Source organism: Furipterus horrens, unplaced genomic scaffold (genome assembly GCF_987537825.1).
Source record: "Furipterus horrens unplaced genomic scaffold, mFurHor1.1.pri manual_scaffold_6, whole genome shotgun sequence".
NCBI lineage: Eukaryota > Metazoa > Chordata > Mammalia > Chiroptera > Furipteridae > Furipterus > Furipterus horrens.
The window spans coordinates 185,752,472-185,772,770 of NW_028327176.1; the positions used below are offsets into that span (position 1 = coordinate 185,752,472).

Here is a 20,299-nt window from a genome sequence, read left to right on the forward strand (position 1 = left end):
GAGAGAAGAAAAGAATTATGTACAAAGGGGTCCCAATTAGACTATCAGCTGACTTCTCAAGAGAGACCCTACAGGCAAGAAGGGACTGGCAAGAAATATTCAAAGTAATGAAAATCCAAAACCTACAACCACGAATACTCTATCCAGCGAAATTGTCATTCAGAATAGAAGGACAGAGAAAGTGTTTCCAGGACAAAATAAAACTGAAAGAGTTCATTAGATCCAAACCACTGTTATATGAGATGTTAAAGGGACTGGTTTAAAAAACAGAAGCTAGGGAGATGAAACAAAGGCAAACTAAACAGGCAACGAGAGTGGAAAAGGAACTGTGGGTACGGGAAGCATATTGGGGGGAGGTCAACAGGGAGGGGGAGTGGGGAGAGGGAGGGAGATGATATAGGAATTGGGGATCATGGTAGGAGGGAATGGAATAGACGGAGAGAGGTTGGGAGGAACTGTATGCACAATTAATGGACATAATCTAAAAGGGGGGGACAACTGGAGGGAGGGGGGCCACCGGGTGGAGGGGAGCAGAGGGAAGGGAAATTGGCACAAATGTAATATTTTAATCAATAAAACACATTAAATCTGAAAAAAAAAAGTGTCTTCTTTTTTCAAGTCTTTTGCTCATTTTTAACTGGTGGTTTGACTAAGTATTGAATGTAAGTGCTCTTTACATATAATGTTCTAAATACAAACCCTTTGTCTTATGGATTCTCTAAATTTTTTTTTTCCCAAAACCATGGCTCTTCTTTTTGTTTTCTTGATAGTATCATTCATTCAAAGATCAAAAGCTTTTAATTTTGATGAAGTCCAATTTTTCAAAATTTTAAGGGATTGTGACTTTTGTGACCTAAGAAATTTTTACTAATTCCAAGGTCACAAAGATCTCCCATGTTACTTGTAGAAGTGTCATTATTAGGTTTTACATTTAAGTCTATAATCTATTTTGAATAGATTTTTTTGCATTATGAGAAGCAAATGTCAATGCTTATTTTTAAAATATGAGTTTTCCATGTGTTCCAGCACCATTTAATAAAAAAAACTTTTTTGTCAATTGAATCTCTTTGGCTCCTTTACCAAAAATTAATTGACAATATACATATGGGTATACTTATGAACTCTCTTGCATTTTATTATCTATTTTTATCTGTTTACTAATTCCTAGCTGTCCTGATTATTGTAGCTTTGTAAAAAACTTCTTTGTTTTATCAGATAAGTTTTACAACTTTGTTCTTCTTTTAAATAATTTCCTAGGCCATTCCAATTCCTTTTATTTCCATATAAGTTTTAAAAATAGCTTGACCATTTCTACAAAAACAAAGCATTGATTGAAATAGTGTTAAATTCATAGAACAGTTTAGTTAAAACTGACATCTTAGTGATATTGAGTTTTCTAATCCATGAAATGATATCTCCCTTCCCTTAGGTCCCTAAAGGTTTTGTAAACTCATGGAATTTTTTTTCAAATACTTTCTTCTTTCTCAGTGTTATGCCTTATATTTCTGTTTCTTGCCTTACTAAAACTTTAATTACAATGTTGAATAGAATTGATAAATATGAGCATTCTTGCCTTGTTAATGATTTTAGTGGGAAATGTTCAATATTTTTGCCACTAAGTATGATGTTAGCTATGTTTTTAAAAAAATCAGATTGATAAAATACCTTTCTATTCCCAACTTGGTAAATATTTTAATTGGAATGTGTATTGAATTGTCAGCTGCTTTTTCTGTCTCTACTAGAATGATGATACAAATTTTCGCCTTTGTATTTTAATATGGTAAAATATATTTAATTAAAAAAAGATTTAACCGGCCTTGAATTCCTGAGATAAACCCTATTTGGTTATAATGTATCATATTTTCAATATATTGTTGGATTCTATTTTCTTATATTTTATAAAGGTTATTTGTGTCTATATTCTGGAGGCATATTTTAAATAATATTTTAGGTTTATAATTCTGGATAATGAGTTTCTCAGTGTTCCTTCTTTTTCTTTTTTGAAAATGTAGAAAATTGGCATGATCTTTTTTCCTGTATGTTTTCTACAGTTCTCCAGTAAAAGTATTTTTGCTTGTTTTTCTGTGATTGCTAAATTTAAAAAAAATAAATATTCACTTTCTTTAAATGATATAAGGATATTCAGATTCCCTGGTTTTTGATCATTTTTATAAATGGAATTTTTCAAGGCATCTGTCAGTTTCACCTAAGTTGTCAAATTTGTTGACATTAAAATTTTGATCTTTTTACTATATTTAAGATTTGAATTGATAATTCTTTTTTTATTCCTGATATTAGTAATTTTTGTTTTCTTCTTTTCTTTTTTGGTCTTATGTTTATTATATCATTGTAACATTAATTTACACAAACTAAAATAGGTAACAGCTGTCGTCAAATAAAAACATTATACTTCCTTTTTAAAGAAAACTCCAATAAATTTGGGTGATTCTCTCATTTAATTTTGGTTTTAGTAACCGAGTGAGAGTATCTTTTCAATTAAAATTCTAGACCTAAGATAGCTGAAATGGAAAAACAAAATATATGAACCATCTGTGACTCTGTATAAAATGTTTGTCTTTAACATTGACTACAGCTTTTACAATAATGTACAATTATTTCTTTTTCTTCACAAATATAGGTTCTATGCCCAGGTAGAAAATGAACATTTCCTTTGCAAATAGGGAAACAATCAAATCCTCACAAGAATTGCAAATGCACAATTCATCTTAAAATATTAAAAATACCATGCAAATTTAACAACGCTGGGTACTTTGATTATATAGAACTTAATTAACAAAAATGACTTCCATTCTCATGGCACTTTTTATAAGAGGATTTAATTTTGGAAAATGCATTGAGAAGCTTTCCGTGGAAAAAGAATGAGATAATGGATGCAGCTTTGAAAATACAGAATTTACTATCGTGGTTTGGATGCCGCTGAATAGGAAGCATGGTCATGTGCATTCATACGGTCTATCATCTGACGACTCCAGAGCCGTTAATATAGCTCCAACCATAGTGACCAGCACTATTAATCCCATTTAGATGTTTCTCTCCATATAGAACTGTATCCTTGCTATCAATAGCTTCCTAGAGGTCCTTTTTCTTCTCTTGTGTTCCATGTAGATAACCAATATAAGCCACGCATAGCGGAAGGGTCACCAGTGGAAGCCATTACAGGTTTGATAGTTTACATGAAGAGCTCTGGATTCACAGCGCGAAATAAGGTCACCGTGCGGACCCCTCTTAGCCCTAGGTGGTTTCTCTTTGGGTGGTTCCTTTCTAAGAGCTGGGGGTTCAGGTGCCGTAGACACCTTGACTAATGATGATTTATTACCAGAGTTGCAGGCTCCTGGTGCGAGAGGCGGGCAATTGGCCTTGTGTGGTCAGAGAGGTCCCAGGAGTGGCGAGGATTCGGGGTGCTCTACCGAACCCCACCCTGTCCCAGACACCTGCTGAGCCTGCGAAGGCCAGGCCCGCAGTAAACACCTCTCTCTTCTTTTCTTGATCTGTCCAAGGGTTTGTCAAGTATGTTGAACTTTTCGGGAACTAGTTTCTTTTTTTAAATTACATTTTATTTTGTTATTTACTCTATTGCCTATTGTACTGCTGTTAATCTTATCTTTATTATTTTATTATTTCTACTTATTTTTACTTTTTCGGTCCCCCCCGCCCCCGCCCCAATACGAACATTTAAAGCAATGTTTCCTTGTGAATATTGTTTTGGTAGCATCCCACGTATTTTGGTATGCTGTATTTTTGTTCTTCAGTTTACCATATATTCAGATTTCATCTTCAACCCATGAAATTTTTAGAAACATGGTTTTTGCTTTCAAAATATTCGAGATTATTGATTTCTAATTTAATTCCACTGTGTTCAGAGAACATTCACTGTATCATCTCAAGTACTCTGTGATTTGGTAAAATGACATATGTAATTGAAAAAATTATATTCTGGTGTCATTGGATATAGTATTTGATACAAGTCAATTGGATCAATGTGGTTGCTATGGTTGTTTAAATCTTCTGTTTTTGCTTCCCCCACCCCTCAAATATTTCATCAATTGCTGTTAGGTAGATGTTAAAATCTCTTACTCTGATTGTGGAATTGTCTTAAATTTTCCTTTAATTTTGTCATTTCCCCCTACCTGTGTATGTTTTTTTCTTAGTTGCAAACATATCTGTGATTATCATGTCATCCTGAAGGATTGTTCCATTATGAAATGTCCGTCTTTGTATCTGGTAATTCTCTTTGACTTAAAGTTTGTTTTATATGGTGTGAATACTGTCCTTCCCATTTTCATTGGCTTACTATTTGTGTCATGTTCCATCCACTTTCTTTCAATACACCTGTACGTTCCTATTTAAGATACATCTCTTATAGGCATCATTTTATGGTGGTTTTGTTTGTCTCTTATCCACCGTGACAATATCTGACTTTTAATTAGATTATTTATATCATTAACATTTAATCTAATTTTTATATACTTGGATTTATGTCATCCATTTTATTATTTTTTTCTGTTTTGTCCCCTGTTTCATTGTTTATTTTTTATTCCCTCTCTCTTTTCCTGCTTTTCTTAGGTTATTAGAATATGTTTTAGTATTCTACTTTAACTTATATGTTGCTATATTTCATTGCCATCCTAGCTATATCTTAACCACAGTTTTTAAAATACTTTTTTCCGAGGAACAACAATATATATCCCTAATCTTTCCCAGGCTACTTACAGTTTACAGTGTATCATTTTATGTAAGATTGGAGATCTTGCAATTGTATAGATCTTTTTAATACCTAATTTATCATATTTACACTGTTATATCTATTCCAACTGCATACATTGAAAATCTGATGAGATAATGTTACAATTTTTATTTTAAAGTCATAAGTATTTTATAAAACTTGAGAATAAATATTTACCCAGATAGTTATCATTTCTAATTCTTTTCATTTGTTCCTGAAGATTCAAAATTTTCTTTGGAAACATTTCTCTTTAGTCTGAAGAAATATATTAAACATTTCTTGTACTGAAGTTCTGATCATATTTTGTTGACGTTTCTTTGTCTTAAAATTTCTTCATTTCACCTTAATTCCTAAAAATATTTTTCACTTGGCATAGAATTTTTCATTGACAGTTTTTAAAAAAATCAGTATTTTAAAGCTGTCGTCCCACTGTCTCTGTCTTCCGTGGTTTCTAATGAGAAGCCTGTAATTACTGGCATTGCTATTTTTTACTATATGTATGGCATCCTCTCATCCTCCTCCTCCTGCTCTTTCTCCTGCTCCTTTTCCTCCCCCTCCTCCTCCCTCCACCCCTTCTCCTCCTCCTCCTCCTTCTTTTTCTCCTTATCTTTAGTGTTTTGCAGTTTGAACTATTATATGGATAGGCATGATTTTCTTTGAGTTTTCCTTTTTGGGAGTTTTCTTACCTTCAACATGTATTTTTAGGACATTGACATAAGTTAAGTTTGTGGCCATTTTAAATTTAACATTTTTATTCTGCCCTTATTTTTTCTCTCTTTCTCTGAAATGGAACTAGTGTGTAGAGCTACCCTCTCCTGCTGTTCGCGGTGGGCAAAATGGGCCATTAGAGCAAATACCTTTTGCTGCGTATTTGGCCTAGAGTGAGTTTGGTTGGAGGTTATTCTTTGTTGTGCATTTGGTCAGATTTCTACATTTTTCAAGTACCACTTTCAAAAATAAAGGAAAATGTGGAAAACTTTAAGAGAATTTAAAATAACCAGTAACAACTGAAAAGCTAGAAAAAGAAGACACTGCGTGTAAGTCCGACACAGTGAGTGTATTAAGCCTGGACAGGGAATAGTTCCCGAGGGAAACGAAGCAATCCGGGCCGACCTGCAGGACGGACTCCAGGCGTGTCGTAGGCTGTTCTGAAAATGGCACCTCAAGGGTGTACGGGAAGGTTTCCTCACCCTTAGAGCATGTATCCCCGGACTAGGTCGTGAAAGGAGCTTGTGAACTCCATTTCCTTACTAAGATTTAAAAGATAAAATAGTTTTCTGGGGGTCCAGGATAGTTTATCTGTGGTCCCTCCAGAGCATGTCAGTGCTGACTCTGTTGATCTCTCAAGGTCATTTCAACCCTCTCATTCTATGATTCTATAATTAATAAATGAGTGAGAGGATCATTTAATTAACATTACAATTACATTTGCCCGAGGTATGCTTATTTCCCTGGCATTTCTGAAAAGCCATAGATGTGGTTTCCTTGAAAAGCACCCTTCTGGGAAGTAGTTAGAGGTAGTCTTGCTGAGTTATCAAAGAATTGTCAGCCTTTTGGCATCATTGAAGGACCGTTTTGTTTATCGTAAGACAATGCCTGATAGAAAATTAGTAATCATGCACAACAGCATGGCAAGAGATCAACTGCTTCGTTTTTGGCAAGAGCTAATTTTTTTTTTTTTTTGCAAGAGCAGCATAATGCATGATTTTGCCTTCCATATTTTACAAAATAAAAATTTTCATACATTTCTGCAAGAGTGAGCCATAGTATTGAAGAAAAACTAAGAATCATCTAAAACAATTGCTTAGCATAAATAAAGAAGATTGGATGTAACCCAGCACAACAAAAATAATACTAGGCCTGCCTCATTGCACTGAATTTCTGCAGAGCATAAAACTTTCATCCGCAAACAAAGCAGCAGATATAATAAATGGCTACTATAAATTAAAACTGGTGCAATTACAAAGGGGCATCCCCCAAATAATTTCTTTATATACAGTATGTTCTAATTGTATTGGAAGATCCCCCCCTTTTTTTTGTTCTGCAGGACAAATTTCAGTCTCCAAATTTAAGAAAATATTTTTGATGTGCACTATTATAATAGGCTATTGAGCTAAGACTCTAAGGCTTTTGCAAAGTAGAGAATCTGACACAATCTAATACAATAAAGCTGAAGTTCTCTTATTATACAAAGCTCTCTTTTTCTACATTCAAATGATTTCCCAGTGATGCACTTAAACCCAGACTCATTATAACTTGTATTATTCCTATTACTTTGGTTAGGAAGTATAGTTGTATTTCATGAAAGAAAAGGCTGTAATAGCCATTGGTTTTTTTTTTTTTTTCCCCCCCACTGTACTAGGATAGAATGGACCACCACCTCAGCAGCTTCTGAAACTAACACATTTCTATCACTACAATTACTTTAGCAAATCTAGTTCCCCTCACTTCTGCAACATCATGCAGAGATAATGATCCAGTATGTACCATTGCCATTGTTAAAAACAGCAGTCAGAGGGATGTGAAACAACTCTTTTAGTTATCCAAAGAAAAAGTATCAGTTCATTTAATCTAAATACACTTGGTGTTTACTTATGTTTAATTACTCTAATTTTTGTGATGAATAATATTGTACATATTCCTCCAATGATGAAAATTTGTCTTTTCTGAATTTTCCTCCTGAATTATTTCCCCACAGAGGAATTTGTTTAAGGAATATTATAATCTTTCTCTTGGGAAACAAAACAAAACTTGTATAATCACAATTTTTTTAAGAACAGAGGAAATAAGCATATTGACATTTCTTATTATCAATTTCTACTTTCCAGTTGAAATTTGCAATGGACTCTGCTGAAACATGAACATAAAAAAATGTCCCCCTCCTTCTTACGTAGAAATGATTTTTGATGTGTAGTGGGTTATTAAATGGTGGCTTCAATCTTTCATCTGTAGCTGGATTGTTGACTCTCTATAAACTGTACAGATTGTCTACAGAGTCTGTTACATTTGGGCCAGGACATCATGTGACTTCCAAAACAGACAATTCTGTGGTATGGGGCCAGCAGCCCTGTCACACACACATGTTCTGGATCATCAGCAAATATGTGGCTGCATCCCCTTTAGTCACTGTTTATTGGCTTCATAAAATTGGGAGTATTGTCATTGGCTCAAAAAGAGAAAGAAGGAAAAAAATAATCAATATGAAAATAGTTTAAGCAAGTACAGTGTGGGGCAAAAGTCGGCTTACAGTTGTCGCATGGAAAGTAAGGCAATAATTAATAAATAACAATACAAAAAGAAACTCTCTATTTTGTGTACTCACAACTGTTAACCTACTTTTACCCCACCCTGTATTTCTGTCTTTTAAGTAGTCATGTCAAACCTAGTCTTCACCGATGACTTTTGCATGGGGGAGTTTTCCCGGTAATATTTTATATTTAAAAGAACTAGTTAAACTAATTCTAATTTTTGTTATATATTTGGAACAGTAAGAGCTCAACTACTTGGAAACTCAATATAAATTTCCATGATACATGGTGACTTTTTTTTAGAGAAAAGAATAAGAAAAACTAGTGAATGTATGTACAAAAACATTGTATAGTATGTATCAAGTGGAAAGTAGAAATTTGGGCTAATTTTGTCTACTTAGCCTTTCTACACATTAGGTTATAAAGTAGTGGGAGACGTGGACTTCTCTTGCTTCACTTTCTAGGTGATTTTCACTACCTTGTCAAGTCCTGGCATATAGCTTATAGTTGTAACTTGGTCATTCCATACCTGGATAAAGGTGGAGTGCTTATGTCTTCATTGCCTGTAACTCTAGAGTTAGCATAAAAGGGAAATACATAGGCTCTGAGCTTTGGGAGAAATAAAAATTAGTTTTTTTTTTTTTGAAAATGTTATGAAACTTATCTTAAGTTTTCTATAAGAAGCTATAACAAAATGATGCTCTTGAGATACTATTAGTTGGCTATTACATTTTTGCATTTCACAGCGGGGATGTTTTCATTTTTAAAGTAGAATATAAAGACTTTTAGAGGTTGTATTAGTTTGACTTTCACCAAAAGCAGCTCCTGAAAGGGAGTAAATAATTTAAAAGGCAATCCGAAGAGTGCTGTGTAGCAGAGGAGAAATGAGGGATGGGGAAAAAGGCCGATAAAGTGTGTTTTAGTGAGTCATCATTGCTCCGGCGATTGGAGCTTCCGTCCAATGACGGCTCTCATAAACACTGTGAAACACACCTCAGATGGACCTGCAGTAGGGTGGGGATTACTTGAGGGTTACTCCTGTGATGCTAATTTCCTAACACTTCTGCCCTCCCTCGGGTGTGAGCCAAGGCACACTCCTGTGGCCAAATAAACCATCTGATAAACAGGTGCATGGAGTCATGGTATATACAAGATCTATGTGCAGGTTAGCTCTGACATGGTGTGAAGAGATATAGGTTGGGCACCAATAAGTATATATTGCTAAGTATTAAATGGAAATAACATCTTTAAAGCCATTATTCTATAAATCTATTGTATCAGTTAGGGCTTAGTTAGGAAGACAGAACCAAATGATATGGGGATAGGAAACTATTGTCAAAGTCTGTGGAAGACTGTTGTTCTGGGTGTGGTGGGAGACCTGAGTTTGCTGCAGGTTAGTAGGGACAGTACTCAGGAAGAAAAGCCTGATGGGAAATAGGAGTGAGCAAGGACAAGTCAGAAAATTCCAGGGCAGTTTGGAAACAGTGAGGACAAACCAGAACCTGTGCCTGCTTCTCACCACTTCTGACCTCAACAACCAAGGTGTCCTACAGAAGAAGCTGGTGTTTTTTGCCAAAGAGCAGCACATGCATCTGGTCCCCGACTAGAGAAATGAAAGAAGGAGATGCCATAGGAGTTCAAGGAGCTGTGGGCACAACTGTTGAATCCTGCCAATGAAGTGGACCAGAAAGCCATCACCTGTGTGCATAAAAGCCAACTGTGCAAGGGCCCCATGTCAACCTCCAGAACATACTGGCTACTGCTTATCTCCTGACCTCCAGGCCTCACACAAATCTCTCCTTAACCCCATAGTATAAAGAGGAGAGCTTTCTGGTCATTTCACTAAATGTACATGGTGAAAAACCACTGCATTCATAATATATTGGTTAACTTCTATTCGCTAGGAAGGACAACTTGATAGTTTCTGATATTATTTTAACTCTAATTTTAAAAAGTGTTTTAGAAATATACAGCTACTTAAGTGCTGTGCTAGGTACCAGGGATACAATAATGATTATGACCAACATGGCTCCTGTCTCCATAGGGTTCACATTCCCAGAGGCTCTCAACTGTGGTGCTGTTGGCATTGAGGAGGGATGGCTCTTTGTTGTGGAAGACTTGACGGCATTCCTGACCTCCACCCACTAGAGGTCAGTAGCAACTCTCCTCCTTTGTGAAAATCAAAACTATCTCCAGACATTGCAAAATTTCCCCTAGGGGGAAAAGCAGACGAACAAACAAACAAATAAAACTGCCCTGGTTGAGAAACCCTGTGATAAACAATTGTTACATAATAGAAACTAGTTGCATGAGGGAAGCTGTTGCTTGAATAGGAACCATTGTTTTCTCCATTTTATAGGTGGAGAGACTGAGGTACTCAGCAAGACATTGCTCAGTAAAACACCTTTTACATAGTCAGAGCACAACTCATGAATCCTTGACTTCACAAATGATTCTTCAGTTGGACAAATGGTGGGGGATGGGCTAGGTAGCAGAAATGGTATAATCAGGGAGAAAAAAATTAATAAGCAAGAACAACAACATTGGTCACAGATTTTTACGGAAGTTATTTTAAGTACTTATGAAAAACATGAGTATTTTGTGGCCAAAGAGTGTATCTAAGAACATAAAAGGCTGGTTTTCAAACAACACAATTGAGAAGGATCCTGATGAAAAAGGCAAGGGGGACTGTCCAGGCAACTCTGTCACTGCGCAGTTAGAAGCTGTTAGATAGGCTCCTGCTGGAAAAGGACATGCACAGGATGTGGAGGAGTTGAACCTGAGTAATGATGAATGGAGCAAATTTATAAAAATGATTTTGGGAGGGTGATACCCAGAATGAGCTGAGGCTTGCAAAAAAATGCCAGACAACAAAAAGACCCTTTCAGGCTATGTTTTGGAGCAAGAAAGAAACCAGGAGGCCCTCTTCTTGGAGCAGATGGTGCAATGCTAACAGATGACAGAGGGAATCACAACGCCTCAGCTGAATTCTGCTGTTCCATCAAGGAAAACCATGTTCCAAAGGGGAAGGTATTTCAGAGCAAATATTTTGAAAGAAATCAAAGCCCAAGAAATTAAAGAAGTCATAAAACACCTGTTTTAAATGTATGAAAATTGCTTCCTCTCTCTGTTCATTCATCCACTCATCAAGTGTTTTCTGCGTGTCTACTGCATGCCATGCCAGGCTGAGCAAGGGAGAAGTGGTCCTCCTCCATTCCTGCATCCAGGGACTTCTTCCTGCGGTGGAAATCTAGTTGGCTACTTTGTACATCTCATGTTCCAGGTACCACGTGAGGCCGTGCATGCAAGTCCATGGAGACCTGACCTTGTGTGAAGAAGGGAGATGTGAGGTTACAGACTTCTCAGGCTCCTAAAAATGAGGATGTAGCAAGGAGCGAGAGTGAAGCGGACAAACAGAAAGGCAAGGTACAGGCAGAGGAATATGAATGCTTAAGCGTCAAAAATTCCATCAGAGGCTCCCGAGGGCATCTGCCGCCTCTGTAACCACATGTTCCCTGCTGGCCATCTTTGAGAAAGCACAATGAATGGCGTGTCTCCAGAAGACTGGAGAGGATAAAAACTTGATTTCCAAAGTTAGGGTCATCCTGAACAACTGTTGCTGCTTTCCCAAATTGTAACCGTCTCACTCGCCTGCATCAATCCAAACTAGTTCTCTTTGTACCAGACACCAGGTAAAAGAGAGAGGCCCATTGAACATGTGGGGGTTCTCTCCTCATTCTCACACATTTGGTTTTAGGTAAGAAATTTCTGGGTTCAAATGTTTTTCCCCTCTCTGGACAGTGTCACCTTCTGGCACTTGCTGATTCTGGTGGGATATATATGCTTAGAAGATTGTGAGCTGGGCAATCAAATTGCCCTGTGGAGCCATGCCAAGTGTGCCCAGCTCTGGAGGGCACCAGTCCCAGGATGCCAGGGACCCTCAGGTAGTGTAGTTAGGTCCAGACACAGTAGGCTGATGAAACACTTTAGAATAATGCTGACGTTGAAAAAAAGAAGAAGAACGTTTATGATTGTGTTACCACTTCCACTCAGAAAGGGTTCTTAGGGGTGAAGTGAGAAGTTGCTTTTTTTGGATGAGCAGCAATGGGCTGGGCAATTAAGGTTTTATCAAGAGGAAGAGTGGGGTAAGGTCATCCGAGGGTTGGGATGAAAATTAGTCATCCTTCAGGGCCCCTTTACAGTGTGTTCTAAAAATGCTCATTGTCGATGTTTTTCTGGTCACCCGGAATCCTGGGTTGACTCTGTAAAGTTTTGTTTGCTTGTTTTGTATTTTTTTTTTTTACTTCCGGGAGCCAGTAGGAGAAAAGCTCTTGGATCCAACAACCTGACCTGGAGCTTCAACTGCACTTGGGGGGCAGGAGGTTTTCAGTGAGGTCACCCAGAGTTCCTAGTTCTGTGCATGGGAGCATTATTCTAGCACCAAAGTGCAAATGCTGCAGTGGCAGAAGACGAATAACTGGGCGAGATTGTTTGGGAGCTGGATGAAAAGAGTCCAAGTTAGACAATTTCCGGTTTGCAATGAAAAACAAAAACAAAGAATGTGAAATTCATCACTGATTAAATATAAGTCTCTGAATTTTGCTTGAAAAATCAATTTCGTGAGTACAGGTTGGAAGAGACAGAACGATTTATGGAAAAGGAGGCTTATAAAGTTTAATTAATCATGAGTTCAATGTAAACCATCATGTGATGTGGCTGCTGAGAAAACAAAGGTGATCTTTCTTGTCTCCTGAAAGTTTCCTTCCTCGATGCTTTTCAAATTACAAAACTCATAAATGCTTGTTTGAAAAAGTGGAAACGAAATAAAAATTGTAAAGGATATAAAAAGGAAACACGAATCCTCTTCTCCTTCCTAGTTCTTGGCACGCTCACAACACTTACTCACCCAAATGTAACAGGTGTTGGGGTTAAGGAGACTCCCATCGATGTGTTCTCTGCATATCATGCATCCTGGAAATGACCACCCAGTAAAACGTTCACTCCAGAGTTTCCCCCTCTTTAAGATGGGGGTAGTAACAGCATCCACCTCGGGAGCTGTTACGAATGTTAGATGAAACGGAACTGGCAGAGCATGTTAAGCAACACCGTGCGCGAAGACCCAGCAGAGCGCTGAAGCCTGAACCTTCATGCATAGTGTCACACAGAGAGGAGGTGCCCAGGGGATGCTCTGCCTGGGGCAGACAGGGTGGAATTTCTATTAGAACTTCAGCAGAGTGAGGTCAACTGAAGTGCAGCCAGTGGGGAGACGAGCCACTCAGAAAGGGTTCTTAGGGGTGGAGTGAGGAGTTGCTTTTTTTGGATGAACAGCAGCGGGCTGGGCAATTGGGGTTTTATCAAGAGGAAGAGTGGGGGTAAGGTCATCCGAGGGTCAGGATGGAAATTAGTCATCCTTCAGGGCCCCTTACAGTGTGTTCTATGAATGCTCATTGTCGATGTTTTTCTGGTCACCCGGAATCCTGGGTTGACTGTAAAGTTTTGTTTGCTTGTTTTGTATTTTTTTTTTACTTCCGGGAGCCAGTAGGAGAAAAGCTCTTGGATCCAACAACCTGATCTGGAGCTTCAACTGCACTTGGGAGCCAAACTCCCTTTGGTGGAAATTAGCGAAGACCATCCAAATGAGAAAAGCAAAGGCGATTTCTTCTGAGCTTGCTGTAGCAAGAGTCAGCCACCATCACTTGGCGTTTGGCAGAGACACAAAGACTCAGGGGCATGGGGAGGGCTTTCAGTGGAGGGAAGGGAAAGCTGATGGGGGCTGGGGGCCCAGGGGAGACAGGCATTCGTGTGAGCATATTTGGCTTTCTCTGGTTGGTCCTAAGTTGGAAGGGAGTACAAAAATTAGGGAGGCTGTCTGTTATTAAACAAGCACTGGTTCATTTTGAGCCAACAATATAGACATTTTTTGTTGAGCTTCTTGGGTTTTTACAAAAGAGAGCAATATGGCTTCCTGCAAGTCTGACTTGTCAGCAGTCTGGCTTTCTGCGTGGCTTCCTGTAGATAAGGGGTTGGCGTCCCGAGCTGGTTGCTGAAGGTTGTGGGTCAAAGCCGTATTTATATATCGGGTCCTGCCCTCGTCCATCTGTATCTTCAGATTCAGCCTCTCACTTTGCTTTTTCCCTCGCTAGCTCTTCCTTTCTGGATGTCTGGACATTATTCTATTTGAGGGCAAAACAAAACAAAACAAAACAAAAACCTAGCTTTAATTGATGATATATTCTTTCAAGCTTGTTGTTTAATGTAAATTTTCCGATGCAAAAGGCTAAAGATTTTGATACTCAGATTCTTGAAACTTGCCCCATAGCATTCAAAAGTTAAGAATTACTCAGTTTTGTTCTTATTTCCTCTTCCCAGAGGCAAAGACAAGGAGTCAAGAAAGGGCAATATGTGAAATTATATTTAAAAACTAAACAGCCCATGAGACTTACATTTGCATCATGTGGTATCAAGTTATGCTCCTTGAAACTTCCCAAAAAACTAGAATTTGGATGGATTGTTAAGAAAAAGCTATTAGAGGCAGGATTTGGTTCAGTCTAGCATGAGGCCTAATGGTTGATAAATAGGTTTAAGAGAAGATTGGCTAACTTTCTTGTCTTTTTGAAACATGCTCTGCAGGATTTGCTGCGGTGTGTTTATAAGACTTGGTTTTGTATCTTCTACGTTCTAGGCATCCTGGTCAGTGTGTACAGGTCAGCTTCCCATAGCTTGCAGTACCTCTTATAGACCTTGGAGCGGTGCATTGACTAAGGCTAGTGTCTGTATCCTGAAATGGAGAAGTCGTTCAAATGGAGTTACTTGAGTGTTGGCACACGCGCCCTGTGGAATTTCGGGTCGGAATGATTAGTCTAACGTTAATTTCTACTTTCAGTTCTCACAGTGCACTGGCATCGCCTTTTAAGCGTCAGTCACTTTTTGTAATAAAAGTGCCTGAATGCAGTTATAGCACATTTCCTCAAGCTTCCTCTTTTATGAGTATTAATAAATGAAATAAAAAATATAAAATAGAGTTCCAATAAGTTGGAATTTTAGTCACATTTATTCCTTTTGACTTTGAATCAAGCAATATTTTCTAAAATATTTATAAATGAAGTTTTAGGTGTCGCAGGTTAAAACATTTCAAAGTGAGGATATTAATATTATAGAACTATAAGATAAAAATCAATAGGGGAGCAGTTTTTAAAATATTCATATCATGCCAACACTAATGAGATATTTTTGCAATATATACATTTAGCAGCTGACATTGAAAGCAGTTGATTAAAGAAAAACAAAGATTGAAAGTTAGCAGGAGAAGAGCTGAGATTTTTATTTGGGGCTTTCTCTCTTTTCTCTTTATGATTGCATCAGCGAGCTACCAATTCAGGGACCTACATGAAGCCTTGGCTGTCACCTGCTGGGATGCTCACAGTTAAAAAATTGCTGAGTTCTGTTTCCTCACTCCTAATGTCTTGTCCTTGCAAAGCTCAGGGTATACGAGAGGTATTTTTATGGGTTTGCCTGAGTGCAGTTGCTTTCGGAAGACTTATAATTTGACTAACGGGGGTATCTGTGAAAAAGACGTGGTCAGGTATGTCCTGCTGCATGGAATACTAATGTACCTTTGGTAGAGGGACATTATGCTTTTATTTCTGACTGTACATTGAATTATTTACACCTTCAAGGCAGCATCAGTCAATTAGCAAATCAAAAATTTATATGATTCCAATTTAGCATGGAGTCCTTCTCGCTCCTTTTTTTTTCTTTTTAGATTTTCACCCTGACAGTGACAAATTACTCCTCTGCTGGCTGAGATTGGAAATTAAAAGCATTTAGAGTTGCTCATGCATTTATGCTAATGAGAACTTCTGTATGATTTGCATGCAAAAGAGGACAATCTGAAAGCTCATCAGTTTTTCATGCTTCCGCATTTTGATGTAGCAGAATTTTTTTTCTGTTTTTCTGGGGAGCAAATTTTTTTTTTTCTCCAGGAAACAATACGGCATGTGAACAAAAAGAGTTCTTTTAAGTCAGAAAGTTGCTCTTCGTTTTTCTACCCTCCAGATTCTTGTCAAATCCTTTGCTTGCTAGTTCAGCACCGCAGCCCACATTCATTAGCATTTTAGATGTTTATCAAAGGAAGGATCCAGTATCTGCCGCCCAAGATTATAGCTCAGCTTCATTTTCAATTCAGCAAGGGGGAGAAAAAGACCTGGGGACAGATAAGTGGAGGGACTTGCACCCTGACAATCTTTCTTATATGCCACCCGAATTAATCCCATTTAGAACAAACTTGATTAATCACCAAAGGTGGGAGTTTTAACTTTCAGAGATGGCACTGACAAATTTGAGGCAGAGTCTTAGTATAAAAGTTCTCCACTGATATTTGTATAAAAGAGAACAACGTTAAAAATGAACACAGAATACTTGAGGGAATAAAACAGATGAGGGAGAAACGTGCTCTCCAGAAATTTTGAAAGGGATTTAATTATTTCCATAAATATGCATTTATTAAACCATTAAGATGGCAAAGTGGGAATTGAAAGGATGGGAAATGTTTTATTTTTATAATTTTTATTTTTCTTAGAAATTAGGCCCTCTCTTGGGATTCTTCTAATTTGGTGAAAGTTAAATGCTACTGTATATTATCAAAATATCGTTGATAATGTGGAAATTTTTTCACCAAAGTGAATATGCTTTGTTTTTGCTTTCAACTGTTAACATTCAGCGCATTTATTTACATTTAATGCAGCAGTTCAGAGCTATTTTGCACCAACGATGTGAAGGGTAATATACTTCACCCAATAAATATGCTGTCCACTCAAACTGAGAAATCAGGAGGTTTCTTTGGTTTTAAGTGCATATGACCTTATTTACCTAAGATGTTTTCAGGATGATTCCATAGAATCGCCTTTTGGTACTGGTATTTATTTTAACCATGATAACAATGGCAATCTATTACCCGATTTGCATCTTGCAATTTAGCCTCTCTAAATTGGAGAAATGTGTGCAATTCTAGCTGAGGATATTGCCTGGTTTTGGAATTCATTTGAATCACTTTGTGTACTATCTGCTAGATCTGTATCATTCCTTGTACCTAGCCCCCCAGCCCCACCCCCTCGGCCAACACCTCTTTCAGGAGCCTGGTCTTCCATCCTACACTGTAACTTAATTGAAAAAGTGTATTTCCATTTTTCCTGGATTCCTCCACTATGATGGATACCAAAAGCTAGGCATTTTAGTGGGGGATAGGGGGTGTGGTGGTTACCATCTAATATTGACTGGCTGGCACTTTAACTTCGGGGAGGGACTGCAGCTGTGGTTCCTCTAACTTTCCTTTACTGCTTGTGGGGTCAGCTCATAGTTCAGATGGCCTACCTACCAATCACAAAAGGGGATCAGGCCTGATGGGGTAGTTTTGTAGTCTGGGTTAGGGGAGTACTATGGACTGAATTATGTCCCCCCAAATTCGTATGTTTCAAGCCCCAGTGTGACGGTATCTGGAGGCAGGCTATAAAAGGAGGCAATTAAGGTTAAATAAGGCTATAAGGGTGGGGCCCTGATCCAATAGAATTAGAGTACTTAATAAGGAGAGACACCAGAGCTCTCTCTCTCTCTCTCTCTCTCTCTCTCTCTCTCTCTCTCTCTAGCTCCCTCCCTCCCTTCTTCCCTCTTCTTTCATCCAAGTAGGAAACGGGTTCTCATCAGAACCTAATCAGCTGGCACCTTTATCGTAGACTTCTCAGCCTCGGGAACTATAAAAAATCGAGTTTCTGTATTTTGAGTCCCTATTCTAGGATATGTTATGGAGGCCCAAGTTGACTAATGCATAGAGAGAGATAAGAAAGCTATTAATTCTGGACTTAGAACTTAATCATTTGTTGTGGTCTGTCTTATGCTTCCTGAACATGACATGACTGTCTTGTGAAATAAATTTCTGATATTCTCCTCCATAACCATTAAATTTAATCTATCACCTTTGTATGGAATTATATAAATAAATATTCAATGAGAGGATGGTCTGTTCACTGTGGATAGAGGCGTGTGCTATACAGAAGATAATCATTTAGCAGAACTGTGACAGTAGGGTACTTCTAGAATCTATGGAGTATCTATAAACCCTTCCCACCTATTCAGCAGATAGAAAAATTCTCTCTACACAGATAGAGATCTGCTTGCCATCTTGGAGTACAGTAATCTAATCTCCAGTTCAGAGATTACAGGCTTTCATCCAATTGTCAAAGGGCAAGAATGAGCCAGCAATGGAATTATGAATCCTAAAGCTTAAATTTTAAAAAATTGTATAAAAAGAAACTGAGGATCCTCTATGATTAGATGTCAGACCTACTCTGAAAATTACATTGAAATTTTCCTGAAGGAATTATTGGTATTTTTAGGCTATAGATGCAAAGGAAAGAATTAACATCTTTTCCTTTACTCGGAGATGTGTTTTTTTTTTTTTTTTTTAATGCTCCAAGAGAAACAAAATGACATTTCGGTGCTACCATATGAGCCTGGGTGATTTTATCTTTTGATATGTATGGAAGTTTTAAGGGCCAGGCCCTGAGGAGCTGCACCGGTGGCTGGAATGGCAGTAGCAACAGCCACGAGGAGAGGAAACAGGTCACTGGCTGGATCCTATCAGCAGGGATGGCAGGCAGCTGGGTGACTGAGGCAGTGGCCCCATCTTATCACAGAGGCACAGAGGGGCGAGGCTCTTATCCCACTTTGCTTTGCCTTTGCCGGCAGAAACTGTCTTGCTGTTGTATTTCCGGTAGGATGAGTTCCTCCCCTTCTTTCTATTTATCCCTTTATTTCAATTTTAATTGTGTATTTATTTGCATTACCAACGACCTCTAATTCTTTCAAGGGATGTCAATAAATCTAAGAATTACGCACTAGCACTTATTGAAAGCAAGCGAGCAGCTGCCTGTTGAGATATGTGGCGTTCCTACCGGACAGAGAGCATCCTGCAGATGAGTAGATACAGCCTCGGGGATGGACGCATAGCTTGCTAAGGCTCCAAGTTTCTGAAAGTGGCAGAGCCAGGACTACATCTGGTCTCATCTGTCACTGAAGTTGACAGCGCTGTGATGTCAGTGGCAGAGGGCTGCTACCTGGGACTTCCTCAGGTGTTATTATCTCCTAAGGTATTCATGAAAATACTCCGCTCCAAAAAAGAGATCAACAACCTCATTTCTTTGGGAACAGGTCACCTTGATGGATTCTGTCAACTGCGTGGAGCGGTGTTTACCTCGGCATACTGAGTCGCTGTCAGTTGGCCGCTCCTTTTTGGTGGTTGTTACAAAGAAAAAGTTAAACTTAATGATGTAAATGAGGTTCCGTGACCCTTGTTTTATCTGGGCAGATTTCCAACCTGCCTTCGGACGATCTTCTAGTGTCTGCCCTGATGTTGCTTCGTGGACTGTGTCTCTTGTGTAAAGCCCCATGCGTGTTCCATTCTAATGGATCCCCCAACCATATAAAACCTAAGTCCAGATTTACCCCACGCCACTATCAGTGTCCAGCTGATCATTCATTTCCTGAAGGCTTTTGAATGTACTTCACACTAGGAAGGCAGGCAGACAATACGCTCCCTTTCTTTAGGACACGTGCTTCTGTGGCACAATTCTTCCTTTGACAAATTACAACGATGGTCTTGCCAGATGGAATATGGACTCCCCAAGGAAACGGGATGACTGCTAAGGACTCTGCAAAGGCAGCAAAACCTCTTCCACTTGGAACTGGAGGTGATAGTCAGAAGTCAAATAGAGGTTGTACCAATAGCCATTTACACTTACAAAGCCCTCTTTACAAAGGAGTCCCAAGGCACGGCGCACTTAGACTTCAAAATGTCAGTGCTTAAGGACGACCGAGGGCAGCAGCAAGCATAACATTTAGTGTAACCCTGAGTCCTGTCTAAGAGGCCGCGTGCTCTCTTTAGAGGAAGTGCATCATGCCATCCACATTGTCTTGGACCCACCATTTTTCCAAATGAGAAACTCCTTCTGTATGCCAATGGAGTTTCCTGATGCTATGGGATAGCAGGATCTGATAAGCTCAGCTAGCACTTCTAAGCTTTTTGCTATTATACATAAAATAAAAATGCTACAAGGCACCTCTGCTTTGAAGAGACTAAAAATTGTGGCTGGTCACTGTTCTTTCAAAATAAGATACAGCCTATATTCACACTGTAGTAATCTTTCTAAAATTTGAGCATACTTTTCTGTTTTGATTCTATGCCAAACACACTGTTCCTTTTTATCCCAAGACTATGGTACTGACAATTAACAATGCCCATGTGGGTGTCAAGGGA

At 38.4% G+C, this 20,299-nt stretch overlaps 1 non-coding gene and 1 pseudogene across 1 annotated transcript; both read right to left on the reverse strand.

Annotated features, from left to right (window-relative positions):
• Positions 1-3,031: 3,031 nt before the first annotated feature.
• On the reverse strand, positions 3,032-19,433 carry LOC150007996 (small integral membrane protein 8 pseudogene; annotated as a pseudogene).
• Positions 7,096-7,231, reverse strand: LOC150007997 (small nucleolar RNA SNORA66). Its single transcript, XR_016512117.1, has one exon. It is a non-coding gene; the product is annotated as a small nucleolar RNA SNORA66 (small nucleolar RNA).
• Positions 19,434-20,299: the final 866 nt, after the last annotated feature.